Here is a 5,624-nt window from a genome sequence, read left to right as displayed (position 1 = left end):
GTATCATACTCTGCCTTCCCTCAGGCTGCCTGTGTGTGCGCCATACTCTGCCTGCCCTATGCTGCCTGTGTTCCATACTCTGCCTGCCCTATGCTGCTTGTAATGGCCATATTCTGCCTGTCCAATGCTGCCTGTGGGAAATTAACCTGGCAGTGTTCTGGGAGTTTGTTAGCATTTGGAAATAGTTGTGAGGGGGTCCCTAAGGCAGGGATCCCCAGCCTTCTATAACCACGAGCCACATTCAAATGGAAAAAGTTTTGGGAGAGCACCACAAGCATGAAAAAAGTTCCTAGAGGTGCCAATAAGAGCTATAATTGCCTATTTAATAGCCCCTATGTTGACTGGAAGCCTATAGAAGGCTCTGTTTGGCAATTACACTGTGTTTTTATGCAACCAAAATTTGCCTCCTAACCAGAAATTCAAAAATAAGCACCTGCTTTGAAGCCCCTGGGAGCAACATTCAAAGGGTTGGCGAGCAACATGTTTCTGATGAGCCACTGGTTGGGGATCACTTCCCTAAGATGTGTAATTATGTGTTTAGGGTTGCTGTGCTATCCACAGGGGCGGAGGAGCCATATGGGATTAAGGGTATGTCTCAATATGACTTAATAAACTTCTACCACATATGAGCATAGGGGAATATCCCTGCAGTGAGCACCAATTATTTGTTTTTGGTGTGCTACCGCCTTTGATGTGGATATGGTCTTTAAAGCTTTTGTGATAACATACATACAGTGGATATAAAAAGTCTACACACCCCTGGTAAAATGTCAGTTATATGAACAGTTCCAAATACCAGTCAATATTGGCACAAAACCTTCAGGCTTCTGCTAGAAAGCTGAACATGAGGAGGAACTTCATCTTTCAGCATGACAACGACCCAAAGCATACATCCAAATCAACAAAGGAATGGCTTCACCGGAAGAAGATTAAAGTTTTGGAATGGCCCAGCCAGAGCCCAGACCTGAATCCAATTGAAAATCTGTGGGGTGATCTGAAGAGGGCTGTGCCCAGGAGATGCCCTCGCAATCTGACAGATTTGGAGTGTTTCTGCAAAGAAGAGTGGGCAAATCTTGCAAAGTCAAAATGTGCCATGCTGATAGACTCATCCCCAAAAAGGCTGAGTGCTGTAATAAAATCAAAAGGTGGATCAACAAGGTATTAGTTTAGGGGTGTGCACACTTATGCAACCACATTATTTTAGTTTTTTTGGTTTTCTTCCCTCCACCTAAAAGATCTCAATTGAGTGGTACAGTTTATAGGTCACATTAAAGGTGGAAAAAGTTCTGAAATGATTTATCTTTGTCTCATTTTTGTACAGCACAGGAACCTGACATTTTATCAGGGATGTGTAGACTTTTTATATCCACTGTCGTTACATAGGGTTCATCAAGTTTAACCCTTCTAAGTGAACCCAGCACACACAAACCTATACTGACCTATCTATCCACTCACATACAGACCCATACTGACCTATCTATCCACTCACACACAGACCCATACTGACCTATCTATCCACTCACATACAGACCCATACTGACCTATCTATCCACTCACATACAGACCCATACTGACCTTTCTATCCCCTCACATACAGACCCATACTGACCTATCTATACACTCACATACAGACCCACACTGACCTATCTATACACTCACATACAGACCCATACTGACCTATCTATCCACTCACATACAGACCCATACTGACCTATCTATCCACTCACATACAGACCCATACTGACCTATCTATGCACTCACATACAGACCCATACTGACCTATCTATACACTCACATACAGACCCACACTGACCTATCTATACACTCACATACAGACCCATACTGACCTATCTATACACTCACATACAGACCCATACTGACCTTTCTATCCACTCACATACAGACCCATACTGACCTATCTATACACTCACATACAGACCCATACTGACCTATCTATACACTCACATACAGACCCATACTGACCTATCTATACACTCACATACAGACCCATACTGACCTATCTATCCACTCACATACAGACCCACACTGACCTATCTATCCACTCACATACAGACCCATACTGACCTATCTATCCACTCACATACAGACCCATACTGACCTATCTAGGGGGTGTTTAGGGCAGCGTTTTTCAACCACTGTTCCGCGGCACACTAGTGTGCCGCGAGATGTTGCCTGGTGTGCCGTAGGCAGGGCACCAATGTACTAGGGGGGCACTGCTCTTGGCACCAATGTACTAGGGGGGCACTGCTGCTGGGCACCAATGTACTAGGGGGGCACTGCTCTTGGCACCAATGTACTAGGGGGGCACTGCTGCTGGGCACCAATGTACTAGGGGGGCACTGCTCTTGGCACCAATGTACTAGGGGGGCACTGCTGCTGGGCACCAATGTACTAGGGGGGCACTGCTCTTGGCACCAATGTACTAGGGGGGCACTGCTGCTGGGCACCAATGTACTAGGGGGGCACTGCTCTTGGCACCAATGTACTAGGGGGGCACTGCTGCTGGGCACCAATGTACTAGGGGGGCACTGCTCTTGGCACCAATGTACTAGGGGGGCACTGCTGCTGGGCACCAATGTACTAGGGGGGCACTGCTCTTGGCACCAATGTACTAGGGGGGCACTGCTGCTGGGCACAGAGTTAAATTTTTTAACATTTTCTAATGGTGGTGTGCCTCGTGATTTTTTTCATGAAACAAGTGTGCCTTTGCCCAAAAAAGGTTGAAAAACACTGGTTTAGGGGATGCGACCGGGGGCGGACGGTTTTGAAATCCGGCCCTGCCTAGTTCCTGTAGTCAATGCCCTTTTTTTATACAAGACAGCACTTTATTTGCTTTAGTAGCCACTGAATGACACTGCCTTTAATTAAACAATTTGTTATCAACAAAAATCCCCAGATCCTTCTCAATTAATGATGCCCCCAACACACTACCATTTAGTGCAGCGTTTCTCAACCTGTGGGTCGGGACCCATTTGGGGGTCGAATGACCCTTTCACAGGGGTCGCCTAAGACCATTGGAAAACACATATTTCCGATGGTCTTAGGAATAATGTTATGGTTGGGGGTCACCACAACATGAGGAACTGTATTAATGGGTCGCGGCATTAGGAAGGTTGAAAACCACTGATTTAGTGTATAACTAGCGTTTATATTATTTCATAAATTTGCACTTGTCAACATTGAACCTCCTTTTCCATTTTGCTGCCCAGTTTTCCAATTTTGTCAAATCGCTCTGCAGCATTCTGCATGGAAATTATAGTTTTGCACAATTTAGTATCATGAGCAAAAATAGAAACATTACTTTGAATGCCTACCACCAGGTCATTAATAAACAAGTTAAAAAGCAAAGGACTAAGGACTGACCCCTGCGGTACTCCACTAACCACACTGGTCCAATTAGAAAATGTTCCATTTACCACAACTCTTTGTAATTCATCTTTCAGCCAGTTCTCTATCCAATTACACATTATATTACACATATGTTCTGGGTCAGGTCCCCAAATTTTTTTTTTTTTTTTTTACCCGTGAGCCACTTTTAAATATAGCTTTGAGACCACTGGGAGCAACATCCAAGGGGTTGGTAAGCAACATGCTGCTCCTGGGCCACTGGTTGGGGCCACTGTTCTAGGCCAATATTTCTCAATTTTATCATTAATTTTTTTTTGCGGTACTGTAGCATATGCTTTAGCTTCCATTATCGGCCCTCAGTCACAGAAGTTGTACAGCACTGATATAAATTATAGTTTTCTTTCTGAAGCAAAGACATAATTCTTACTTAAAGGAACAGTAACACCAAAAAATGAAAGTGTATAAAAGTAACTAATATATAATGTGCTGCTGCCCTGCACTGGTAAAAGTTGTGTGTTTACTTCAGAAAGTCTACTATAATTTATATTAATAAGCTGCTATGTAGCCATGGAGGCAGCCATTCAAAGGAGAAAAGGCACAGGCACATAGCAGATAACAGATAAAACACTATTGTATTCTACAGAACTTGTCTGTTATCTGCTATGTAACCTGTGTCTTTTCTCCTTTTTTCCGGCTTGAATGGCTTCCCCCATGGCTACACAGCAGCTTATCATATAAATTATAGTAGTGTTCCTGAAGCAAACACACCAGTTTTACCAGTGCAGGGCAACAGTGCATTATATTTTTATTACTTTAAAGCTCTTTCATTTTTTGGTGTTACTGTTCCTTTAAATCAGCACAGAGCGACCGTACATTATATTTTACTTTCTTTAAAACACTTGTTTTTTGGTGTTACTGTGCCTTTAAAATGGGATTATCTAATGACATGAAGTAGTAATTATATAGTTTACATATATTTATATTAGGGATGCACTGAATCCAGGATTTGGTTTGGTATTCGGCCAGGATTCAGCCTTTTTCGGCAGGGTTCGGATTTGGCCAAATCCATGGACCGAATCCTAATAAGCATATGCTAATTAGGATTTGGAAGGGTTAATGTCACCGCATAAACACGGAAGTGTAAAATTTTTACACATTTAACCCTTCCAAATCCTAATTAGCTTATGCTTATTAGAATTCGGTCCATGGATTTTGCTGAATCCGAACCCTACCGAAAAATGCAGAATCCTGGCCGGTATTCTGCCCAATCCCTTAACATGGATTCGGGGGTTCAGGGGGTATATATATATATGAATTTATATGAAATGTCACCGATTGCACACTGAAGAAGTGGGCATGTGATTGAGGCTGGGTTGCCTTGGGCACCTGTCTAAAATGGCCTGGCTCTGCAATAGGCAAGTGACAATTTTTAAAAAAAAAAAAAAGTATATAAAAAATATAAACAAAAAAATATAAATAAAATGCACAAAATATATATGATAATTTGTTCTTTACTGCACCCAAATTCAGTGTATCTCTGTCTCTTTTCCTACATAAAGCTACACATTTCTACGTACAGAGAATCACACATGAGCCTTACTGCCATTTCCTACACTTTGTCTAATAGCAGAATAAAAAAGGCTGGAGCAAAGGGAAGAAGCCAAGCCATGAAAAGTACCGAGTGTGTGGGGCGGGGAACAGTGAGCAAGTTACAGCCCGTTAGATTGGGTTGTTCTGCATGGGAATGATATGGGCTACAAAGGGATTGAGAGCATGAGAGGGAGAAAATGACCAGGCAGAATACAGTGTGACAAGAGGGCAAGGGCAAAAGAAGCAGAGAGCCAAGTATAGAGGTGGCAGAGTCCAAGAATGCCTTGGCAGAGTGGCAGAGAGGCAGAGAGCAGACTGTGGGAGGGGAAGGGCTCACCAGGCAGAAAAATACCCAAACAAAGAGGGGAGGGGGCAAGCAGCAGCATGACAGGATGAAGCAAAGCGTTACTACTAAAATCCAGAGTAGAGTGGAAACACTGGCAATAACAATATTAAAGCAATAGTGGGGCAGCAGCAACTTTAGCGCCTTTATCAGCACAGGCAAGCTTTGCAGTCTGACACTGCAAGGGTTAATGAAACATTCAGCCAAGCACAGCCCTTTCCTGCAGAGACAGAGTGTAAGGGCTGAATGCCTCCCTTCCATTCAAACCCCCCAATCGGCTGCCTTCCTTCCCCCTGACTGCCAGCTGAGTAGGCCAATCACT

Source organism: Xenopus tropicalis, chromosome 4 (genome assembly GCF_000004195.4).
Source record: "Xenopus tropicalis strain Nigerian chromosome 4, UCB_Xtro_10.0, whole genome shotgun sequence".
NCBI classification, from domain to species: Eukaryota; Metazoa; Chordata; class Amphibia; order Anura; family Pipidae; genus Xenopus; species Xenopus tropicalis.
Note: the sequence above shows the minus strand (reverse complement) of the source record.